Consider the following 27,111-nt stretch of genomic DNA (forward strand, 5'->3'; position numbering starts at 1 on the left):
GTAGTGAGCCTCAGCAGTCGCTGCCTAGCTCCTAGACCTATGGTCCATGCTCTAATTTCCTTTCCATCAGTTTCTAGAGGGATGGGTTATCGTTTCCGCACCCTTGACTGATAAGCTGTCTTGTGTGATTTTATCCTTTTGAAGTAATTTAGTCATAGTTTAGCATCCGTTTACTCTTGTATTTTCTGAACGATGTACTACTAAACATTACTCTTGAGTAAATAGCCGCCTCAGACTGAGTACACTCTTGAAATAAAAAGTCGTCCCTGGGTTGATAATTAATGTGAAGGTAATTAGGAGTTCAAAAGACACCTTTTTATCAGCCCACATTTTGGCGCCGTTGCCGGGGAGAGTGTAGCCATTTCTAAAGAGTAGTGTGAATCTGATGAGTGCCTGCTAGGGAAGAGTTGGATCTTAAAAACGGAAGGTAAGAACCTGTGTGCGGAGCATGTAAAAGCCCTGCTCCACTATCCGCTTTCCTAACAGATTCGCTGTTGCTTTGTTGGGTAGAAATAGATGTTTGAATTTTTGTGTGAATGATTAGGGAAAAAATAGAAATTTGGAAAAACGAATCACATGATTTCACTCAAGTGGTGATGTAAGCACCACCCATTTCACTAACTAATTGACAGGAACATTTGAAGAAGGAGCCTCGAAGAAACACATGAAGAACATCTTCTATTATGGTAAGAAATGGCTCACGTTTCTACTTTTGAATTTCCTATCAAAGATCTAGGAGGAGTGACACAAATGCACATAATTCTCCCATCTTTACCAAATTTTCATGGTTTAGCAAATGACGATCCAGATACATTCTTATTTGAGTTCGAAATACTTTGTAGAGGATATGATTATTGTACTGACGATCAAAGATTGAAAGTGTTTCCTCTTACTCTAAAAGGAGCAGCTCTCCGATGGTTCATGAGCCTAGGTGGGAATTGCATCCAAACATGGGAGGACATGAAGAACATATTCTTGAAGAAGTACCAAGACTATTGCAAATCCAATGAAGATATTTTCGGTATGATACAAGGGGAAGATGAAAGTTTGGAGGATTATGTAGATCGATTTCATTATAACCTTCAAAAATCAAAGCATAAGCATTTGGAAAAAGAGATCTTAAAAACACTCATTCTTAGAGGAATTAAAGATGAATTTTTAGAACTCTTAAACCTGATAGGAAAAGGCGATGTTTTTCAGTTATCATATGATGATGTTTGTGAATTGTGCATAAGGTATTCAAAAGGAATCTCCAAGGCTGGTAAGAATTCTAGAGATGTTTGTTCTTTCTTTTCCAAATTTGCTACAAGAATAGGAGACATAAGAACTGAAATCAATACTTTATTTGAAAATTTTAAAGTTGATTTTATTAGCTCTCTAAGTTCAAAATTGGATGCTTTGTAGGTTTGGAAAAATCAAGAATTTGATGAAGTGTTTTCCACATGACCGAAAGGAGCAGTCCATAGATAGTTGTTCTTCCTTATCTAGGATGGAAGTAGCATATCAAAGAGATGAGGAAGATGCAACAAAGTCAAAACCATGGAAATCATGGCCTATAGGTATGGTTCAAAACACTTCCTCTTCATTCTCTTACTTGCACAATCCATTAAGGAATACTAATGTGTTAGGGCAGCCATGTCAATTTCAATATAACCACCAATCTTGTTTACAAGTTGGGCATGGTTCATCTTATGATGGCATGACTACTCTCCCTCATCTTGTAGCACAAACATATTCTCCATATTTTTCATCAGCTCCTCCACAACATCCTGCTTGCATACCAAATTCATTCACTCAACCCAATCAACCACATCATCACAATGCTCCATTCCTTACACATTTTCCTGCTCAACTAATTCCACACCCTCACCATAATAAGTCAGTACAACATGCTTACAATGTTGAACTGCCAAATTTACCCACCCTTCCCACCCATTCTATCTCACATGCACCATTAGAGAAAACTTACAATGAGATTCAGAATGTTTCAAATTCAAAAATTGTAGAAGCTATGGAAGAAAATGAGGTTTCTTATAGTATGTATCTACAAGCTATTTTAAAAGCTCAAGAACTTCATGATCTGATGGATATGAGAAATCAAGAAAGTAACGGATACATTGAAGATTGGTTTCACTCCATCATTTGTTTGCAACATCACTCTATGCTTCAACAATTTTTGATATCATTTTTTCAAGGGAAGTTGGCTTCTCATACCCTAATTTTCATTAATATGCATTTTTCAAATTTGGGTATGTGTATACATGAAGCCTTATTTCGAAAATGGCTCCACTGGAAGTACTCATATACGTAGTCATATTCATCTTTCAATCAAAGTAGGTTAGTGAAAAAATAAATAAAATAAGGACATAAATAAATGCATTTTGTTCTTTTGTAAAACTAGTTGTTTTTGTTGCAACATGCTATCGAAATCAACATCGGTGATAATTTTTTTTAATAATTTGTGTATGTAGATGAATCATAATGGAAATAATAAGTTCTACAAACACTCATTTTCATTTTTATCACCAATTTGAAAAAATGCTTGAATTTCATTTTTTTGGCTTGCGGGCTTGATGAACTTTCTGGAAAAACAGTCGGGACAGTCATGTTTTGAGGGAACAAAAGTGAATATTTTTAAAAGCAGTTTCTACCCCAAGTAGCCCTTGATGTCTACTTTCTAACCCAATTTGAATCACTCAATTTGGATTTGAAACGAAAAAGTTAGAACCAAAACATTGACAGGGTGTCTAGCGGGCAGCTCAGGAACAGAGTTGGGACGGTCAGTTTTTGGAGGCCCAAATGACCATATTTTTAAAACCTGTTTCTATGGTAGATTCCGCTATGAATCTAGTTTACAATGCAATTGGAATCCCTCATTTTCGATATCTTATGGGGAAGTTATGATCAAAATACTGACTGTCTATCGTAAATCAGCACTCTTAAAACTCTGTCTTTCCGGCTGTTCCTTACAATATTTTACCTATCGATTCTTCTTTTCTTCAAAACCTGTTTCTATTGGAGATAAATAAATGAATCTATTTTCATTTCCAATTTGAATCATTCGAATCCGACATCAAATGAAAAAGTTACGCTTGAAATATCAACTGTTGGTCTAAGCCGGGTAATCGACAATGACTCTATTATGCAGGTTGTTCAAACTAAAATTGACATATCATATCATTGAATCTTTAAAACTTGTTTCTACTGGAGATAAACCTTTTAATTAGCTCTCATTTGCCTTTGGAATCACTCAATTTTGACGAAAAAAGAAGAAGTTGTGTTTAAAACACCGCTAGTTAGTATGGTCGACCACTGCTCTCCCGCAGGTGACAAATAAATTTTACTTTGTTATTTTCTCTGTGGATTTGTTATATAGAGTAACTACTTGTTAGTTTTTTGCATAATTCTTGGATTAGGGGAGCCCGCGCACCTCTCTTTCTCCATGATTTAATGTTTTATTGCAGGTAGATACTCATTTTTTGCAGGTCTTGAGAAAATAAAGAAGGTCAATTTATGGACGAGTGATTTTTGAAAGAAATTTTAAATGAAACAAAGGAATTTCATCCAACTCATTACCCAACGGATTCATAATAGAAGAAATGAAGAATTGATTTCCATTTGAAGATTCGTGTCTTGTCACTGTTGCCAAAACATTTTTCAAAGAGGTCATTTTTTTTACATAATATCATATTTGTTGTAACTTAATTTACATATTGTTTTTAAATAAAATGTTGTTTCTTTTCTGATATTTCTTATATTTTGTGTTTCAGGTGTTGCTTCATTCAAAGTGTAACTCATGCTCAGCATCAATGCCGTGAACATCTAATTTGTTTTTTTGCATGTTTGCATTTTATGATTGTCCATTTTGCTGTTCCTTTTTGAATGGAACATCACTTCTGCACTTTCACGTTTTGCTGTTCCTTTCTGAATGGAACAACACTTTCACGTTTTTTTGTTCCTTTCTGAATGGAACAACACTTTCACGTTTTGCTGTTCCTTTTCGAATGGAACAGCACTTCTGCACTTTCACATTTTGCTGTTCTTTTCCGAATGGAACAACACTTCTGCACTTTCACATTTTGATGTTCCTTTTCGAATGGAACAACACTTCTGCACTTTCATGTTTTACTATTCCTTTCTGAATGGAACAGCACTTCTGCACTTTCACGTTTTGCTGTTCCTTTCTGAATGGAACAACACTTCTGCACTTTCACCTTTTGCTATTCCTTTTCTAATGGAACAGCACTTCTGCACTTTTCATTTTTGCTGTTCCTTTTCCAAAGGAACGGCACTTGCGTTTTTGCTGTTCCTTTTCTAAAGGAACGACACTTTTAGTTTTTGCTGTTCCTTTTTCCAAAGGAACGACATTTGCATTTTCACACTTTTTTTGTGTGTATTTTTGTTTTTTTTGTGTGCATTTCCTTTGTGGTTCCCTACAAGGAACACCACTTTTTCACTGTTTTTGCTGTTCATTTAAAAGAGCAACACTTTGGGATTATTTTCGAGAGCAACCCTTCCTTCCTCTTGTGGAATTATTCTTAGTTCATCTCAACCACATTTTACTGATTCCATTTTATGGCATGAAGTACACTACTTTTATGAGGATAAGAATTATGGATTCTTTTGAAGCGAGTTAACATCATTTACGTTATGATCTTTAACAGGACAGCTCCTTGATGATAGATTCTTTTCAAAAAGGGACACAATTTTTTATATACTACTTTACTGCATTGTTTTCTGCTGTACATGATATTGATTGATCATCTTAATACCATGCTGGTTCCACCCTTCCTAGTTATAATCTTCTCTGACTGTAATAAATGAGATTATGGGTATATTTTTTTATATTGACATGTTCAACTTCTTCCGCCATCCCTGCTCTTAAGGAGTACTGAGCTTCCCTCTTTTTATCATAAAAATGTGTAATAACAACAAAATTTTGTTCGCAGATGGAGGATAGGGGGTCTCATTACGAGCCAACCTACCATGTTCATAAGGCTGTAACAAAGTGACATTCCCATTATGGCCACCACACCAGGGTTATGATCCACTAGATAGCCAGATTATCCTTGGAACAGGAGGTCTCATCACGAGCCGGCCTGATCACTTCTGCTACATCCCAGTGAATGGCAGTGTGGTTATCTGGTTACCACGCCAGCGCACTGGTCTCTTCTGTAAGAACAACACTGAAACTCTCTAGTTATAAATTGAGGATTCTGGCTCATATGGGTTAAAAAGAAACCCTGCCGAGACTATGGACGCCTGCTGGCAGCAGTGGCTCTGCTTATGGTATTGAAATTATATCTTATCGTCAATTATTATTATAATACCCTTTTCTTATTTTTTCTTTTTATCAGAGAAGTTATTTCCTTAACTTTTTCCCTGTTTTGAACCTTTATGCATGAGAAATTGTTTTATGATCAATCACATCATTTTCAGCTATAATACTGTCAACAAAGCATCTTCTTAGCATATTGTTGTCCTTTTTCGTTTTGCATAAACTATCATCAATCCATAGCGTCCTATCTCTTATTCATAATTATCTTTACACACTTTGCTCTCAATATAACCATAACTTTCACCGTCCTATCATTGATATGTGTACTCTGCTTCATTTACTATTGTATTGTTCATTCCCTTGCCTTGTCATCAACACCACCCATTTCATATGCTTTATGGTTATAGAACCCATTTTCCAATTGGAGGGGGGAATGTATGCATTATGGGATTGCATGTGATATGATTACTGCACTTTGCCATACCTTGTTGATTTGACAACATATTAGTATTGCATGTATACATAAGTTTTTCTAATTGAAATTTTGCATGCATTTTATCTGTTGCTATTCAAAGCTAACACTATGGATTCAAGAACATTGTATGCAAAATAGTGCTTTGTTTACAGGAGAACAACAAGTATGGGCAGAATTCTATTCGTAGCATGACCACACTATTGCACTTAACAGAAGAGGCTCGAGCAACTCGTGAACGTGAACAATTCTTCAGACATGATGTGCTTACCTGGATTCCACCTTTTGCATCACTTTCCGCACCAACTCAGCTTCAACAACTGCCAGTCTATATATGTCATTTCACATTTTTATTTTTGGAGGTAAAACTCAAGGTAAAATAACATAATTTTCTAATTTATTACGAATTTAGGAGAATTTAATGAAAATCCATTTTGAGCATTATTTATCATCCTTCATTCCACATCTTTACCACTTCCCCTTTTTCAGCAGCATATCATTTTCGAGTGTGGGGGAGTGTTCCTTCATTTCTTTCTTATGACCACGTCATTCATATTCTTTATCATCCATTGCTATTCTTATTCATTCCCAACACCTCCCTTCTTCCATGTTGTTTTACACCAAGCATAGAATTCAACAGATAGTAGCAACCACCTCTATTTGTTTTCTAGCATCGCATGAGGGCATGCTAATTTTTCAAAGAGAGGGAGGAATTGCTACGCATGATGGATGTTTTCTATTTTCTTTCTCACTTAAGGCATACAATTTCAGTGTATAAATTGATTTCCATAATATTTTTAAAACTATGAACTCAATTCTTGTGATCTCTAGGAAACACAGACATACTATTAAAATACACATACCTAGATAATTTCAAGATAAATTGGTTCATAAAATTTCGGAAATCATGCACTCTCACCTATAGCCATTTTGTTTATATCTCATGATCCATGCATCAAAACGATCTGATTTTTGGATCATAGAAGCCTTCATATATTACAAATCTATTTCAACAAAATCTGGTTTGTAGTTTTTAAGAAAATGGTTAATGAAATTTGCTGTTATCTATGTCATATTTTGCTGCAACTTCATACATATAGTTGAATGTCAATGTAAAAATTGTTATGCCTGCATCGAGATTGCTAAAATTGAATATTCATTAATTAAGGAAGCATTCATTTGTTCTCAAATTTTTATTGCTTGGTTAACACATGGTTTTTATCTTTGGGTTGCATGAGGACATGCAATATATTCATTTTTTGTTGCATGAGGACATGCAACATATTGAGTGTGGGGGTATGTTGGGTCGTTAATATGCCATTATTATTGTCACTTGTGAACATTTATTCCACCCATTTCTACCATTCTTCATCACGTCATTTATTATAATTTATTATTTAAATCCATTTTATAAATGATTTATGCTCTTATGAATGAATGTTATTTATTCTCCTTTATTTCTAATAAATTGATGATTATGCATGATTTTATCAATGATAGTTTTAATAAATTAGTTGTAACATTATTCACCATTTTTAGCCTCCAAGATAATTTCCAGATTGAAGATTTGATCATTAAAAGTGCCAACTCAGAAATTCGCTGGAATAAGAAGTGATGATTTTACGGTTGAGATTCTGAGCAAATGAAGCAGAATCTGGAAAATTCAGAACATGGGTTTTGTCCAGAACGGACCCAATTAACTTTACGAAAGAACGGTTTGCCCAAATTCGGCTTGTACTAAGAGAAACGCAGGGTTATTTGAGCACGCTTTTCTTAGATTTATTGTTGCGGCCATCCTCCAAATCTCAGCTGCAAAGCCAAATTCGCCTTGTTCTTGTTGATCAAATGGTTATAAGCAAACCAATTTTGTAATAGGAATCATGTTGTACTTATCCTCATTGTAACTTCTCTCTCATCTCTCTCTATTTAAATGAAAACAGAGATTAGAGATAAAGATGATTCGGGGGTTTATGGGATGACTTGGGGATGGCTAAGAGAATGGAGAATGGATGATTTGAATTAGAGATTCAGAAGCAAGGCTTCATGATAGGATAGAAAGAAGAAGGGATTGTTGCATGTGGTAATCCTCAAGCTTTTGCTATTGTAATGATTTCATAATTTGATGATTAATACATGATTTGGGAGTTGTTGTTCATTCTGTTCATCTGAAGTAACCCAACAGCATCCGCTGGTGGCTAAGGGCCCAGCCTCTGGTGGAGTACGCTGCTGCTGCTACTGTATATTATATTCTTTTGTTTTATGCGTGGTTTGCTTATCAGTTTTACTCGGTAATCTGATATGCTTTTCATGTGCTGTTCCATGCTCTGCTACGATTAATTCATTAATGGTTCCTTCAGGAAATTCATGTAGTGACTCTGCATTGTATGATTGAATCTTTTCAGAGTTGATTGCATGTTATTAGTCTAAACCAGCTATTTCGGTTACAGAGCGTTTGTACTGAATATTACTGTTATTGGATTCATTTGAAATCCCGATTATTGGAATCCGAAAGTAATGTTATTCTATTTGGAAACATAGTCGTATTCTCCTTAATTGTCAGATTACTATATTAGTGTGTTATGTGTATGTATGATTGATTCCTGCTGTTCCATAATTCATCAATGAGTGCTGTTCCATAAAGTACATTCCATCCAATTTGCCTTAAGAGAGAAGATTGTTATTTTATTGCAGAGTGTGAGTTTGGTTCAATAGAGCAAGTTTGGTTCTGACTCGCGAGACTTAGTTCATTTGATTGCTGTTCCATTTTAGACTTGCTGTTCCATTTCTTATTTGCTGTTCCATTTTACTTTCTGTCGTTCCATTTACTTGCATTTGCTGCTTTGGTGTGAGAGAAGGTCTAAGGCTGTAGTGAGCCTCAGCAGTCGCTGCCTAGCTCCCAGACCTATGGTCCATGCTCTAATTTCCTTTCCATCAGTTTCTAGAGGGATGGGTTATCGTTTCTGCACCCTTGACTGATAAGCTGTCTTGTGTGATTTTATCCTTTTGAAGTAATTTAGTCATAGTTTAGCATCCGTTTACTCTTGTATTTTCTGAACGTTGTACTACTAAACATTACTCTTGAGTAAATAGCTGCCTCAGACTGAGTAGACTCTTGAAATAAAAAGTCGTCCCTGGGTTGATAATTAATGTGAAGGTAATTAGGAGTTCAAAAGACACCTTTTTATCAGCCCACAACATCCGTGCTCCTAAACACCATTACATGTGATCAACAACATTTCTCACCATGTTTTCTCCATGCCATTTGATGGATGGGTCCATAAGCTATACAGGCACATTTTCATCAGTCTGTGCATGTTGCACCTCCTCCTGTACCTGTTCTTGTTGCAACTCCTTCTCTCATCTTTGTAGCTTTGGTTCTTCCTTGAGTTGCCACTTCAACACCTACAACTCCTTCTCTATTTCTCTCTCTACCTTCGTGTGATCCTCCTATCAGGTTGTCACCTCATAGCCTCAATATCCAATGATACTTTCATCACAAGTGGATATGTTTGAACTTGCAACTTTGCTCTGCCTCTGGGTTGTCGACAACCTTCCTCTTGCCTTTGCTCCACGTAGGTGCACTACCTTCTGTTGTTGCTTGTAGTCATGCCACTGCCATTTCATCTTGATATTCTTGTCCATGAACAACTAGATATCTTCATAGATAGCCAAGTTCATAGACACGTTATCAACTACATCTCTAGTTGCATTCTTAATGGTGTCTTTGACTCTGCTTTCTTGGAAACTATTATACTGATGATGCTAAGAGGTAGATGAATATCTATGATACCTAGAGACATAGAAACACTCATGGAAAGAAATTTGTCAATTGAAAACCAAAGCAAACTGGAGGACTGGCATGCAACATACCTGTATGACTGTCTGTGAACATTGCTCAATTTTCACCGGGAGGTTGGGAAACTGACTACCAAAATTGTGCAAGGCATAGTCTAGGTTGTCAAGAGGCTAGATCAATACTAGAATTAGAAAATGTATAGTCCATCCTAGCTTGCTAAGGATTGAAACTTCATGATGCGCAATTTCAGTCATCAATGACATGCAAACCGATAAACTGCATTCTGTATTTTCTGGGGCCAACAAGGCACTTCCTCCAAGAATTGGGAAATGCAAGCCTATAGGTAAGTGCTAGGCCAAATTTTCACAATTTCTAGATGGAAAGTAGAGCCTTCAGTTTCAAAATGCACAATGCTAGTCGGGCAAGGCAAGGTCTGAGTCAAGGCAACCCAGACCTGTCGAAGGGAAACTAAAAACATGAGAAGTCTAAATGGATGTTAATACTGAGTGTAAACAAGAGCGAATGATTGTCCATGCAAACAACAAGTGCAGGATTCAGAAAATGAGAAAACATGCATGTTTGTGAAACGGGTCACCGCAACAGTGACTGTCGGTGCAAAAACAGTGTCATGCATGTGACAGTAGTGGGATGCGAACGAAAACTGAAATGATGCTTTTATAAGCTAACATACATTAAATGACATCAATCATTCATTGGAATCAAGCAAACAACACTTACACAAAGTGAAAGACAAAAAGAAATAGAAACACAGTGCAAGACATGAGAAGCATACTTAACTTGAATCAACTAAACTAAAAGTGTCGAAGACTCCTGGATGTGATGTGGGATGTCAGAGCTACAAGATCGATGTGAGTAATGAGCTCTATAGTGCCTGGTTCACAACTTTCGATAAGATCGAGGTTATGACGTGCATGCCACAACTTTGGGAAAAAGCGACACTTTGTGGGAGGTTTCTACAATGATCTTTTCATGTAACCTCTAGCCACTAAAAATAGATACTTATATCTAGGGATGCCTCTTGCATGCTTCCTTTGGTTATTTCAAGAAGAGTAGCCCCTACATGCAAATCAATTTTTCTTGGTCCCTGAGGGAACCGTCAACCTGAAGGCACATGCATCGATCTACGAGCCTGTGATGAAACTTTGCGTAGTTTCTGGGCTAAGTTGGGTTGGATGTCCCTAAAGGATTACACAATTTTCTAGGGTCAGGAGGTGATTATCCCCTAGAAATGCGCAATTTCTAGGCTGAGTTGCAGTACAAAGTCAGATTGCATAGCTTTCTCAAGGAAGAATGCCTGAATATTCTGCTCAATTTTGGACCTCAGCAAGCTGCCCAACAGTTTTGTGCAATTTCTGGGTTGAGCAGAGCTAGTTTCGTGTCAAGCATTATGCAATTTTTGGGTTGAGTAGGTCATTGCCTCCAATAATTGTGAAATTTTTGGGTTGAGGCCCAGTTCCCAGTCAGATTGCACAGTTTTTTGAAGGAGGACTGCCTAACTATTATGTGAAATTCTAGAGCCCAGCAGGCTGCCCAACTAATTTTCACTAATTTGCACAATTTCTAGAGGGAAGACTAGTTCCCCTCTAGAATTATGCAATTTTCTGGGGGAGTCTCTCATCCATCAAATAGTCTATGTTCAAAATGCCAACCTATGGGAGGGAGACAAACAAGATGACATGCACAGGTTGGTAGGTCACTGAAACTCAACTGAAGCCTAAGTATTTGATAGTGCCAGACATGGTGCTAAGGATGGTTGGTATGGAGGCTCCAAAATGAAGCTAAGGCAAAATTTTGGAGGGTGGTTGTAGCTGCTACAACACTTAGCGACAAAATAGTGGAACTCGAGCTCTTTGAATGGACTTGGTTCCTGAAAAGAAATTGTAACACCTCCAGAAGTATTCTTCAGTTCTTTATTCATCTTGGTTCCCACACATGCTCGATTGTAAGATGTAGCATCTACCACACTCTTGGTCTGTCGAAACACATTCCAAGAAAAGGAAACATAGTTGTTTCAATTGGGGATGAGGTGTATATTGGTGCACAAGCCATATGGTCGACATAGTTTTAGCTTCATCTTTGTTGTTGCTCCATTGCTAGCAAGCTTGGACAGTACCCTAACGGAGTCACGCAGGAACACAAGCATTGCTCCACTTCCAGCGAGCCTGGTCAGTACCCCGGCGGAGTTAGTTGCATCACCTCTCTGTGCAAGATGCCTTTCTCTTCCTTGACCTTATTCATTTTCATTTTTTTCTAAATTTTTTCACATTTTCATAATTGTGCATAACACTTATTCATTTCAGAGGTGGAAAAGGGATTGCGACTTATTTAGTGCAGAAGAGGTTGTTCATTCAGAGATGTAGTTTATATATACCTTTGACATGCTTGTTAAGGTTTCCCCCCTCACCTTACTCTACTTGACTGAGCTAACAAGGATTAACCCAAAAATGTCTGACTAGAGTAGGTGACACTAGTTAGTGTGCAACAATTGTGTTTTCATGAAGGTTCACTTCAAACATCACGTATTTTCCATTGATGTATCATTGACTCAAGACAACAAGTTCTTCATGCATAGGCAAGATGACAGATAACCACGTGTTGAGAACTACACAATTCCTCTTGTACTTTACCCATCTCATTTTGGAAATCACACATGGTTTCATGCAAAAAAAACCTACAGACATAAACAAGCAAACAAACACAAAACAAAGCAAAAGTAAAGTAAATGTGCAAGTGAAGCGAGTAAGAAAACAAGCAAGCAAATAAACAAGCATGTGAAGTAAGAAGAAAACATACATGCAAGCAAGAAAACCAAAAACAAACAGTACTCCTACTCCTAAGCTAATGGTGCATGGGTCTGCTTATGTAAAGTAATACTTCCAATGCAACCATCGGTGCATTGGTCGACCCATGTTGGTGAAGGAAATGTTTGCGAACAGTACAACAGTGCGAACAAACAAATATGGAAGATATAACAATGATTACAAACACACTCGGGGCTCAATTGCGTCCACGGAAAAGAAGTGAGTGAAAGCACATGACATGCACTCTATGGACTATCCATGGTATTGTGCTATACTGTGTGCAGATGTTAAGCATACACATTCCCTTGACTGTGACATGCAAGCAATGTGAGAAAGGTAGACCACTTACATTTCGCAAGTGTGTTTGTTGTGTAAGATTCCTCTAATGCATGAGCAATGGGATCATGTAGTTCAAGTGCAGTAAGTGAAATATGAGGGCTAGATTGATATTTAGTGCATACAGATGAGTGATAAGGAGCCTTGGGTATTTGAAAATTTTCCTGTTTGGATGTGAAACCAAGCCGAAGAAAGCAAGGGCCTGACATAACCTTCAAATTGGGCTGAAGTGCCTTGATAGTGTGGGGGGTTTCACCTTCATCGATAGATAGATCATCATAGACCAGTTTCTTAGTCAGATTAACAATGATTGAATCAACACTGTGATCAGATAAAGTAGAGACATAACGACAACCAAGATCAGAAAATTTAGGATGTTTATTGGCATCCTCATGATTTGATGAATCAAATAGAGGGGTAGGTGAGAAGCAAGAATGTTCATCCTCTATGTTTCTGGAAAAGGAGGAAGAAAACTCAAGTGGATCTTCGATGAATTATTTGTCTTATGCATTTTCATATGATGGACTAACATTCGGTGTGTTCTGTGAATGATCAACAATGGGTGGATCCATAGACAGAGATACACATGTGAAATTATGGATGATAGAATCACCAGAGATGTCAGGAAAACATGGAGGACGCTCGAACAGAAGGGAGTCATCCTTTTCCAAGGATTGATGCTCCAAATCCTAGTCATACTCTTCATGAATGATAGTGCAAGTTGGTTGTGCAACACCAACTCTGTCAATGGCTTGATCCTAGTTCACAACAACTGTAGAGTCTGGAACAAAGGAACACAAGACAGTGTAGTCTCGAGGATCATCAAAATACATAGATAGAGGTTGAGGTACGAAATACATGTGACAGCCCATGGGATTAGCAACCAAGTCTGCGCGAAAATTGAGAGAAGTGATGTTGGGAGGATGTGACAATTGAATTGATGTTTATGCATGTTCTCTCACATCACTCTATGGTGGTGAATTTTTTTGATGAGAGGACGGCAGACAATCACTTGTGATAGCGACCGTGTACATCTGTGATTGTGCTGCTCCATCACCGAAGTATGTTGAGCGTGGTTTGAGCTTAAACTTCTTCTTTAGATTGACATATTTGGTAAGACAATATTCAAATCTGTCCATGAGATATTGGTATTTCATCCGACTTTTTAGAGCTTGAAACTGCAATACATGGAAGCAGTCCCAAAATTCCATTGGTGATTCCTACAGGGCCTTCTGTTGTTTTAACATTTTTTGGTCAAGAGGTTTTGGGTTAAAATGATGGAAAGTAGATTTGATGAGATCATAGAACTGCTCAAGTATGCAAGTGACACGATGGCCTCTTTTGCATAGAACTTATTTCCAAGGAATGCATAGAATCCTTCTAAGTACTCAGGCTAGGCTACTTCGCCTTCACCATCATATGTGAATTCAAACAAGCAATGAACAAACTCCCTCATGATGTCAAGAGGTTTTTCATACGAAAAATGCCACAAAGGTATGAGCTTGATAGTATCCATGATAGATCTATGAAGATTCAAAACAGATTGTGAGGACACAGCTTGTCATCTGGCCCTCTTTCTAGCACCAAAATGTTGATGGTGCTGGACCCACCAACATGTCAGGGGACCTTCTCGGTAAGAAGTCCCAAATAGACATCAGATTGTTTGGTGTAGGATTGCCAGCAGTGGGTTGTACGGTATCACCTTGACCCCAGTTGTGCATAGAGGAAAGGAAGATGTCATTTTTGGTAGCAGGGGCGTCACATGCGTAGCAAGCCATGCAAGGTGAATGAATGGTTCTAACACACGGAAGGTGGAATGAGTTCATCCCTTGGAAACTTGTATAAAAACGCAACTTGAAAGAGAACACATGAGCAAAGACGCATCACAAGATGGAAGGAAGGTAAACCAACAATCCAAAGTGATGGTTAAATCAATAACACATTTCAGTAAGATTCACACACACATATCTAGAAAGAGTCTATACATACATGTGTAAGCAAATAGATACATATATCATTAGAGTAAACAAGTTAACTAAAATACAATAACAACATATTCATGAAATGTGTTGGCTTTGTTATATTAAGAAGTGAAAGTTTCAGTCATACAGTACAACTGTGACCAGCCACTAGTCACAATAATGGAATGTTATAGTCACTATCGCCTGCTCCTCCAAAGAGATGTACTAGTTACGCATTGTGGAGAAGACAAGGATCATTACAATACTCTCCAAGATTTCTCTAAGATACTCCTATCAGAAGCCTGGTTGACGAAAAGCTATTACACTGAGTTATGATGTACTATAAATAACAAAGGGTGGGATGACTCTTCACATTCCCCTTTGTCATTATTCACCTACCCTCATGAATCTTGAACTACTCTATACCTGTTATTTCAACTATCGACACTTGGACTTCCAATTTACAAGATGTCACATCCAATCTGAACATGTACCCATGTGAGACAAAGTGGCTTAAGACATGCAATGCACCACTAAGACTCAGACAATTGTGCGAAAACTAGCTCTTCAACATCCTCATGATGGTCCACAGTAGCGAACTGATGCCAAGCTTGGACACCTATGATGGTTTCGATGCGTTCAATTGTGAAATCCTGTTATAAGTGAACTCTTGCCTCCTTTGCATCTGGGAACACTGATATGGCTCCTTTGTCAAAATTGTTTGATAACATGTGCATAATCATCTTGGGTGTAGTTGGACCAGAAACATATTGATGCATAATGTATGTGCTCATCTCCACTTGTGTGCTGATAACCATGTGAATCACCTTGTTGAAATGCATGTTCATCTCTAGTCAAACTTGCTTCTTGTCTTCGCCTCGATGAGTGTTCGAAATGGGTGGGATCGCATGCATGTAGACAATGATAGCCATGCTCCTAAACACCCCTGCATGTGATCGACAAAACTTCTAACCTTTTCTACTCCATGCCAGCTGTTGGATGGGTCCATAACCTATATGGGTGTAGTTTCACCAGTCTGTGCATGTTGCGTGTCCTGTTCCTGCTCCAACTCCTTCTCTCGTCTATGCATCTCCTCTTCTTCCTTGACTTGCCAATTCAACACCTTCAACTCATTCTCTATTTCTCTATCTGCCTTCACGTGATACTCCTATGGTGTCCTCGCCTCATAGCCTCAATCTCCAAAGTTGCTTTCATCACAGGTGGATCTGCTTAAAACTGCAACTTTGCTCTGCCTCTGGGTTGTCAACAACCTTCCTCTTTCCTCTTCTATACGGTTGTGTGTTACCTTCTACTACTACTGATGGTGCTTCTCGTTGTGATGCTACTACCATTTCGTCTTGATATTACTTTCCATGAAAAAAATGATATCTTCATATGTAGGCAAGTTCATAGAAACTTGATGGACTCCATCTCCAGTTGCGTTCTCAACAGTGTCTTTGACTCTGCTTTCCTAGAAACCATTGTACCTGTGCTGATGAAAGGTAGAAAGACACCTATGATACCTGGAGACATAGCAACACTCATGCAAATCAATCTGTCAGTTGAAAACTAAAACAACCTGGAGGACTGACTTGCAACATACCTGTGTGACTGTCTTTGAATATTGCACAAGTTTCACTAGGAGGGTGGGAGACTAACTTCCAAAACTACATAAGTTATAGTTCAGGCTATTGGGAGGTTGACTGACTAATAGAACTACGCAATGCACATTCCACCCTAGCCTGATTACGAGTGAAACTGTGTAATGTGCAATTTCAGTTAATAGTGACATGTCAACCAAAAAATTTCATTGCGCAGTTTCTAGGGCCAATAAGGAACTGCCTCCTAGAATTGTGCAATGCAAGCTTGGAGGTCATTTTTGGGCCAAAATTGTTTAGTTTCTAGAGGGAAGGTAAACCCTTCACTTCCATAAATGCACAATGCTAGCAGGGCAAGGCAAGGCAGGCCAAGGTAGCCTAGACCCGCCGACGGGTGAATAAAAACATGAGAAGTCTGAATGCATGGTGATATTAAGTGTAAAAAGGAGTGAATGATCATGCATGAAAACAAGAAGTTCAAGATTCATAAAATGGGAAAACATGCATGTGTGTGAAATGGGTTGCCATAATGGCGACTGTTGGTGAAAAAACAATGTCATGCATGAGAAAGAAGTAAGATGTGAATGAAAATTGAAATGATGCTTCTACAATATAACATACATTAAAATGACAGTAAGCTTTCAATGAAGTCAAGCAGACAACACTTATATGATGCGAAACACAAAAAGTGAGAGAAACTATGCACAAGACATGACAAGCAGACTTACATTGGAACAACTAAACTGAAAGTACCGAAGACTCATGGATGTGATGTGAGATGTCAAAGATGCAAGATCGATGTGAGCAATGAGATATACAACATTTGGTTCATGAGTTTCTATAAGATCTAGGCTATGACACGCATGGCAAAAATCGATGAAAAAGAAACACCTGGTGGGAAGTTTCTAAAATTATCCTTGCCTATAACCTCGAGCTACTAAAAATAGATCCCTAGATCTAGGGATTCCTTTTGCATGCTGCCTTTGGGTATTTCAGGAAGATCATCCCCTGCATGAAAATCATTTTTGCTCAATCCCAAAGGGAACCAGTCAACCTGAAGGCACATGCATTGGTCTACGAGCTTGGGATGAAACTTTGCTCAGTTTCTGGGCTGAGCTAGGTTGTATGTCCCTGAGGGATTATGCAATTTCTACGGTTTGAAGGTGACTATCACCCATAATTAAGAAATTTCTAGGCCGAGCTGCAGTACTCAGTCAGATTGCACAGTTTTCTCAATGAATCATGTCTGACTGTTTTACACAATTTTGGAGGTCAGTAGGCTACCCAACAGTTTTGCAAAATTTCTAGGTTGAGCAAAGCACGCTATCGAGCAGGTTTGCGTAATTTTTGGGTTGAGAAGAGCTAGATTCCTGTTAGGAATTGTGCAATTTCTGGGTGGAGCAAGTCACTACCTCCCAGATTTAGAAAATATTTGGGCTGAGGCCCACTGCCGGGTCAGATTGCACAGTTTTTTGAAGGAGGATTGCCTAACTATTTTTCACAATTCTGGATCTTGGCAGGCTTTCAAACTGATTTGGGCAATTTATGGAGGGAAGGTTGGCTCCCCTCTAGAATTTCATAATTTTCTGGGGGAGTCTCTCAACCAGCAAATAGTCTATGTCCGGAATGTCAGCCTGCGGGAGGGAGACAAACAAGCTTACATGCACAGGTCGGTAGGCCACTAAAACTCAGCTAAAGCATAAGTACTTAATAGTGCAATACATGGTGCTAAGGATGGTTGGTAGGGAGGCTCCAAAAAAAGGCTAAGGCAAACTTTTGGAGGGTGGTTGTAGCCACTACAACACAAAATTATATTGAGCTGTCATTCACACCTTTGGAATTGTCTCAATGAGCTATATGAATTAATGTTGGTTTTGCTAAGATTTGAGGACTTCAAATGTTGCACCTCTCTGGAGCCTCTTGGATCGATCCTCCCCATTGATAGACTTTTGGTCCCCGAATGTTACATATAGAGGTCATACATGTTTTCTCTAATTCAAAACAGAACCCACAGCCTTTGCGACCTAGTAAAATGCCAAAATATCACTATGTTCCATATTCAAGTAATGTTAAACACTTCATCGCTTTTACAAATTATTTCCCATATATGGGGTGTCTAAAAAGAAATGTGATTTAAAATGGTGGCCAAACACGACTACTTAAAAAGGCTACCTATATCTTACATTACCAAGATAATGGGATCTCTTCTTGTAGTTTTCCTCCTTCCTAAACTACTTCATCAACTAGCTCCTTCACAGGAATTTTCATAAGCTTATGGTCCTTCTTGGTGTTCAAATATCTAACTAGGTTCAGTCTTCATAATGACATCTATAATCATGATTTTATATATTTAATGAAAATAAAAATAAAATTATTATTGTTACTTCTTGATGCATGGGTTTCATCATCAAGGTTATTTGTTTTATAGGTCTAGCACCAATTCAGTGCTTCTAGCACTTGACAAAGAGTCTACAAGTCAATTATGTCATTTTAATGTATGGAATATCCTTTGGGCATGTTATATATTATAACAGTAAATATTATTTGATTCAAAGACCCTGCAATACCACGTCATGATGCTATAACTCGTTCTTCTAAGAATCACAAGTGGGTCTGCCAAGAGTGACAAGTCCTCCTATTAGGGCACTAAAGGAAGACTATAAATAGGTGCAGACAACCTCTTTCAACAACATATAAGATCATCATTGAGAAGTTAAATCATATGAAAGCAAGAAGTCTCCTACCGAGCGAAGAAGGGAAAGACAAGAAGAGAGGAAGGTCAGAGTATTTGAAGGATTGTTTTTGGGCTCTCCTTCCTCACACGTGTGAATTTACAGTATCACTTTTCTGCGGCAAGTACCAAATTGTAGCCACAATAGGAAGTCGATGTTTGTCTCTAAATAAGTCTTCATTTGCAAGTCAACTTCTCTAGGATAAGAAACTATCTCAGGTAAAGAAGAGCAAAAATGAAAAACACAACCTTCTCTCACACGTGTAGAAAATGGGGTTTTTGTAGTAAGCATAAATTGCAGTCCTAGTTTCAGGTCCAAAGTTCAGGTTGAAGCAAAGAGTTGTAGTAGTTGTGAAGCAGGATTAATTTGGGTTGGCCTTGTAATAATAATGTTCTTCAAATGATAAGTTTGAATTGGTCTCGGAGGGGTTTTGAAATTTGTCATTTGAAGTTTTATAAGAAAAGAATAATCCTTGTGGGTTTTCCTCATTAGAGGAATTGTTTTGGCCCTGGTCGACCACCTATATCTTGTTTCCTCTTGTCTCATTTTTCTTTATGATTTGGTAGTTATTTAAGATAATAACACTAATAATAGTCATATGAAACAATAAGATAATTAATTTAAGTAAAAATGCATCACATGTTGTCATCAAGTAACTATTAAATCATCTAATTTGTTGCCCATATATTTCTGAACATTGAATCAGAGCTAAGGTGACAAGGCAAGGAAGGGAAGCTTAAACAAGGACCACCAATAAAGTTCAAGGCATTAAAGAGTAAATTTAATCATAAATAAGGGATTCATAAGATTCAAGTAATCTAAGGAATTAAGAAAGCCTCAAAATCCTAGCTCATTTAATAAGGTTTCTACACTCAAAATAATTCTTGGAAAGATGACACATAATCATCAAAAGAAAAAGAAAGACCTCAAGGACCCTACCTCCACCCAAGGAAGGACTACACATTTGAAGCATCTTGAAGTATCCTTTTCAAGGAAGCAAGAAGTATTAACATCACAATAAAATACATCAAGGTGATGTCCATCTCATTAAAGCATGGATCACATATCAAGTGTATTTAAGGAAAGACATATCTAAAGGAAGAAGCATTTTAATCTTCAAAGAAGATATCATCATCATTAAAATTAGGAAGGCATAAAGTTGAATATATCTCCATCAATGTAGCATCTTCACTTGAAAATTAAATATCCTTATATCTATGATTGAATCCACTATCGAAATGATTTCATTTTGAAAGAATGGTAATAAGTTGGTTGGGTCATCAAATTTCCTTGCATGGAAGAAGTTGATAGACTTGATCCTCATAAAAAATGAAGTCATTGTATATGGTAAGGGTTTAATTGATTAACCACCAAAGGAAGAACCTCATGATCTAGGAAAGTACATGAATGAATAAATAAAGGTTCAAATAATACTTATAGAATCATTCAAGGATTATCTCATCCCTAATGTAGAAAAATTGGAGAAGTAAAAGGACATCTATGACAAGTGGGTAGAATCATTCTCCATAAACGTTGTAGTAGAAGTGATATATTTGAGAACTAAGCTATATAAGTTGAAGGTATCAAAAGAATAAGGGATATCCTCATATATTATGAGGGTTTCAAAATTATGATACCAACTAAAATAGTTGGGGGAAATAATGTTTGATAAAGAGATGACCATAGTGGTGTTAAATCCACTACCTGATGAATCTATCAAGCATCTATGGAAAGAAGGAATCCACCCCGTTCAATCAAATTTGGTCATTATGTAAGATTCAAGAAGTCAGGTTAAAGTAAGAAAGAGATGTAGGACCAAGAGAAAAATCTCAAGCATTTGTAGCCATGGCTAGAAGAAAAATAAAATTTGGAAATTTTGGTACAAAAAACAAGAAGAAGATCAATATGTCAAAAATCAAATATTATGGCTATTAGGAATATGGAAATTTCAAGAGATATTGCCCAAAACTAAAGAGGAAAAACAACAAAATGAAAGGAAGAAATGAAGCCCATGTCATCAAAGATGTGGAAAAACCTTATATGAAGGAATCAATGAAGGAGGAATAGAAAGATCTCTACTATGACTGAGATAATCTCCTTCACTTAGTTCCTTTTAGTTTTTGTGAAAGATAGAAATCATTGTAGGTATGATAGGTTGTATCATATTAAGATATAGCATCATATTAGAAGCATATGATTGAACCTAGATCTCATGAAATCATTATAGAAGCTAGAAAGGATAGCTAAAGTAGAACTCTACAAGAATGTAGCAGTCATTATAGAAATAACATGTCTTTTGGATATCTCATTGAAAGCATAAGTAGTCAATTTGAAGAAATTCATATATCATAATACAAGATATAAATAATTCATCATACATCATCATCATCATTAGAAAGGAGCATTTGCAGTATGAGGATAATCAAGATCCTTCATTGGAATTTTCATTAGAGTTTTCATCTCTACTTGGGAAAAGCAAGTGTCTCGTTGATCATACCACCTTATCTAGGATCTATGGCTTAGAAAGAATATGCTATGATGAAGAAGGAGTGAATCATGTCAAAATAGTTGAAGAAATTTCAGGAAAGGAAAGTATGTTGTTCAAGGAAGTCTAAATGAACAAAATGAGAAAAGAGTTATGCATATGTTTGATAAATTAAGCCATGTCATCGCATAGTTGTAGATAAGCATGAGTAAATTCTCTACCTCATATGTATGATTAAAGAAGAAGGATCTCTCGCTCTAGAAAGATGCATGAAGTCATATGTTCACATATTGATAACATGAAATCAACACAATATGTCCTTTCATGGAATATTAGGTTATTGAAAAGATTAAGGAACTATGTATATAAGTTCCTCAGAACAATATGTGGAGAAAGGAAGAGGAGTTCGTAAGGAATGCAACTATGGTCACATAAGATAAGAGAAAGTTATTAACATATGATGACTAAAATAATTGGCTATGACATCTCCATGGATAAGGTATGAAGACTCTAATAAGGTTTGTAAAGGAAAGTGACCCTTGAAATTGAATGCCTTGGAGATATGTTTATGAATATGCAGGATGTTGATGTTGCAAGAAGAGGATGTCATGAAGAAAGGCCATCATAAAAGGTAATTTTGATTTGATTTTCATTTTAATTTTTGAACAACATCTGGTTGGGTTAATATAGGGCTACCAAAATAGAATTATAGATGTCACCTGATGAAGCTCATCAACAGGTAAACTATAGGGGTCACAATGCCACTCTCTAGCTTATTAAATTTACTTTTCTCACATTTATTTACATATTTTGTGTAGAATTTTTGTACAATTTCTCTACAAATCAGCTAGCTCAAATACCATGTAGAAATTCCCACTGTAGATCACCTAGTAATGCAATGTACTAAAGCAAAACACTTGATCTACCTCTACAAAAAAATTAGCAGAGGCTTAACCAACCATGAGCATCATCAATAAGAACACATATAACTGATAAGAAGGAATAAATCACACATAATATAGAGGAATTTACCCAGGGAAAGCACCTGCCTAAAACCCCATCTCTGTATTATCATACAAGTGGAAATATAGTCCGGATTACACAAAGCCTTAGTTCAGAAGCTATCCAGATCTCAATACAATCCCTCTGCTACTCATAGATAGTCAAAGGCTTCTCACAAACCTTCTCCTCTTCCTGCAAGCCTCCTATTTCCTTGTGCAGTTTCCTCGGCATCCAGTGCTGCCACATGTGTGAATTGGCCTCTTCACACACTCACTAACCTTTGATCTAACTGCACAAACTTGAAGGAGATAAATCCTCATCATGGATGAGCTTCTATTATAGGAAAAATATTCATCCAACTGATAGTACAATGTCCCTTCTCTGATCTCAACTGGGTCTCTGTTTGAATAGACATGCATGAGTTATTTAAGCTATATTATTCAGTTATCTTAAAATACCAGTTGTTACATGTATGCAAGCATTAACAAAATGAATCTCACTAATTTAACAACTTGTTAAATTAATCTAACTGGACTTGACTCAGTTAACTAAGCCAACTAATTACAACTCATCCTTATCTCTTTAACTGATGGATAAATTCGTCAATTAATAGATAAATTATTACATGTCCTCACATAGACTTCAAGTTTGATTTTCCTTAACTAATTAACTCAAACAAAATTAATTAATTAATTTACAAACATCTGTTAATATTAAATTCAAATTTTACTTCCTATTTCTAGTCCAGGGACTGACTAAAATAGGAATCCATATTGCACTGCTAAAAATAGAACTTCTATTTTTAACGCTTCCATTTTTCATTCCTTGTTGCCCAATCGAGCACTGGTACCCAAACTGCTATTTTTAGCAATTTCTTGTTGCCAATTTTTAACACTCCCTCTCAACAAGAAAGGATTCCTCTCAAACCTGATCATGTACCTTCGATATGTTCTACATGCAACACTTCTACCAATTGTGGTTGCTCCAACAACTCTTGAACAAAAGAACTCCCAACTGACCTCTCTGTTGGGCTAGAAACATACTCTGATGTTGAAGCTCTACCTCCTGCTGACAAGTGCTCCCTCTCTGACCTCTACGCTAATGCAACATCTCCATGCATCTCACACCATTGCACCCTTCCCTGTGCTACCCTGCACTATGCAACACACTTGTGCCTCTCGCATTATTGCAGCCTTCATGCTCTGTGCTATCCTGGGATTCCCTGCACTGTAGCTCTCTCTGCTGCTCCATCCACATCTGTATCTACCCAATCAATCAGTTCTTCTACTCCTCGTTGGGGGTCCCATGGCAAAGTCAAATCAAAGAGGTTCGGTACCTCAATGATCCTGCCCCCTACTCCTTGGGATGATCAGTCCACATCATCCCACCTCCTACCTAGAGGTATGGCTGCATGTGGTCCCTCTGCCCACCTGGCTCAAAGTTTCCCCCTACTAGAGGTCTCTGCATGAGTAGATGTCTCTACTTGATCTCCACTCAGCTTTTCTTGTTGTGGCTGCTCCACAACCTCCGAAAGCTGCTGCACTAATCATGGCTCCTCCACAATTGTCTAAGACTTCTTCTGATGTTGCATGTTAAGAGGTAATTTACTCTCCCTCTCAACCACCAAGTATCTAACCTTTTCCTTCCTCCTGAAGGCTTTGAATGCATCATGTACCTAAAGTCCATACAGGTTCTTTGCTAGCACACCAATCTATTTCCACTTTCTCGCCATCACGAAATTTTCTAGAAAAAGCGCTGATTTTAAATAATCAGCGATATCTTCCTCATCAGAGCTCTGATTCAGCCGATTTTTTTTTTTTTGATTTTGGGTATTTTTCTGCAAGGAATCCAAATCTGCTATTTATTTTTGAAATTTTATAGAAATTTCCAGATCTTATCTGTAAACTCTCAATCCAAAACTCAAAGCTTTGAAATCTCCTCTCAGTAAATTGTTCTCTCCTTGATCACCTGTACTCCAATACCATGTAGAATTTTTGTAGAATTTTTCTACAAATCAGCTTGCTTTGATACCATGTACAACTTTTTCTACAAATCAGCGAGCTTCGATACCATGTAGAAATTCCCACTATAGATCACTTGGTAATGCAATGTACTAAAGCAAAACACTTGATCTACTTCTAAAAACAATTTAGCAGAAGCTTAATCAACCATGAGCATCATCAATAAGAACACATATAACTGATAAGAAGGAATCAATCACACATAACACAGAAGAATTTACCCGGGGAAAGCACCCACCTAAAACCCCATCTCTGTATTATCATACAAGAGGAAATATAGTTTGGATTACACAAAGCCTTATCTCGGAAGCTATCCAACTCTCAGTACAATTCCTCTACTGCTCATAGAGAGTCAAAGCCTTCTCACAAACCTTCTCCTATGCTCTCCAAGCCTCGTATTTCCTTGTGCAGTTTCCTTGGGGTCTAGTCCTACCACCTGTATGTATGAATTGGCCTCTTCACACACTCACTAACCTCTGATTTAACTACACAAACTTGAAGGAGATAAATCCTCATCATGGATGAGCTTCCTTTATACGAAAAATATTCATCCAACTGATAGTACATTTTCCCTTCTCTGATCTCAAATGGGTCTTTGTCTAAACTAACATGCCTAAGTTATTTAAGCTATAATATTCAGTTATCTGAAAATATCAGTTGTTACATGCATGCAAGCATTAACAAACTGAATCTCATTAATTTAACAACTTGTTAAATCAATCTAATTGGACTTGACTCAGTTAACTGAGCCAACTAATTACAACTCATAATTACAACTCATCCTTATCTCTTTAAATGATGGATAAATTCCTCAATTAATAGATAAATTGTTGCATGTCCTCACATAGACTTCAAGTTTGATTTTCCTTAACTAATTAACTCAAACAGAATTAATTAATTAATTTACAAACTGTTGTTAATATCAAATTCAAATTTTACTTCTTATTTCTAGTCCAGGGAATGACTAAAATAGGAATCCACACTGCACTACTAAAAAAGAACTTCTATTTTTAGCACTTCCATTTTTCATTCCCTATTGCCCAATCCAGCACTGGTACCCAAACTACTATTTTTAGCAGTGCTATTTTTAGCACTTCTATTTTTAGGAATTTCTTGTTGCCAATTTTCAACATTTCGTGATGTTTTTCGTAGTGAAAATAGTAAAGGTGAGTTACAATGTCATGTGGCCTAATGTGTGTTAAATGTAGGAATTGGAGTAGTTTTGGGTTGCCTTAAGCATAAAAATTCAGAGTAGGCAATCAAGAGAGATTTTAGGAGTTGGCCTCCCTCCTTAACTCCTTAAATCATTCAAAGAGTCCTCAACTTTATCTCATCAGATTAGTGTCACTGGAAACCATGAAAGCTGAGTTCATTGGCAGCCAAGCTAGTGACAGTCAAGGAAAAGTTATTCTCGAGTTAGGGAGCCATTTATAGCAGCAAGAGTTACATTCAAAGTCGATTTTAGAAATAGCCTCCCAAGTGTCTTTTTTTCCTAGATTTGTGGCATGCGCATCATAAACCTTAATTTTTCCAAATGTATTTAAATGATGGCTTGGAGCTCATTGCTGACATTCAATCTTGGGGCTCTGGCACTTGCAAGGCATCTAGAATCCTTCGGCATAGTCATCATATCCTTTTTGAGTGAGTTCTGTTTTTCATGCTTTTTGTTGCTTTTTCTGTGGCACTTTAGTTTTTGGCTTGTATGAGTGTTATTTCCTTTGTTTTATTGAATGACCTCTTGTTCTTAAATATGTTTTAACTTATAAAACTATTGTTTCATGGTTTTCATTGCCTTTCCTTAGTGTCAAATGCATAACATTGTTTTGCACTGAGTCATCATTGCAACAAATATCTTCATCAGCTTCCTGGTTTTGTCGTTTGATTAATTTCTACACCTGCCTAAATTCCATGCATGTCTATTCAATCAAATCTACACTAGCTTTGTACACACACTCATTCCTTTGATTTTTTAAGTTACAATTAGGCTGATCCAGGCTGACTTCGCCCAAATCTTATCTCTCCTAGCATGCACTGCCTATTCCTAGCAGTCAAGGATCTGACTTTCCTCCAAGATTTGCGTAGAGGTTTCCCACATTGGCTCTCAGCTATGCTATATGCAATCCTTGGAGGAAGAGCCTAGTCCTGCCCACTGGAATTGCACAATGCGTAGTTCCATCCAGAAACCTAGGCTCACTATTCTACACATTACACAGTTTCAATCAGCATTCATCCTCAGTATACCACGCAATTTGTAGTTCTAGTCAGAAGTTAGCCTAACTAGCAGGTGAGATTGTGCAATGTACAGTTCTAGCTGACAGTCACCCATCTTCTTGGAGTCAATGTTGGACAATATTTCCCAGTAATCACCAGTTTGTTTCCTGATTGACTACTGAGAGTCTTGATATTTTTTTGCTGGCATTTTCTTCCCAGGAGTGTCTTCTCTATCTCCAAGTACCACAGGTTTTTTAGCAGCTTCTCAACAATACATGTATCATGCCCTCCAAGATGGCTGGATCAAAAGACACAGTTGAAAGCAGTACTAGAGATGTGGTTGAGTAGGGGTCTATGAGCTTATCTGTGTACACAAACACACACCTATTCATTGAGA

This window comes from Pinus tabuliformis, chromosome 2_2, assembly GCF_031772625.1.
Source record: "Pinus tabuliformis cultivar Carrire ecotype Pingquan chromosome 2_2, CPIR1, whole genome shotgun sequence".
In the NCBI taxonomy this organism is placed as follows: Eukaryota; Viridiplantae; Streptophyta; class Pinopsida; order Pinales; family Pinaceae; genus Pinus; species Pinus tabuliformis.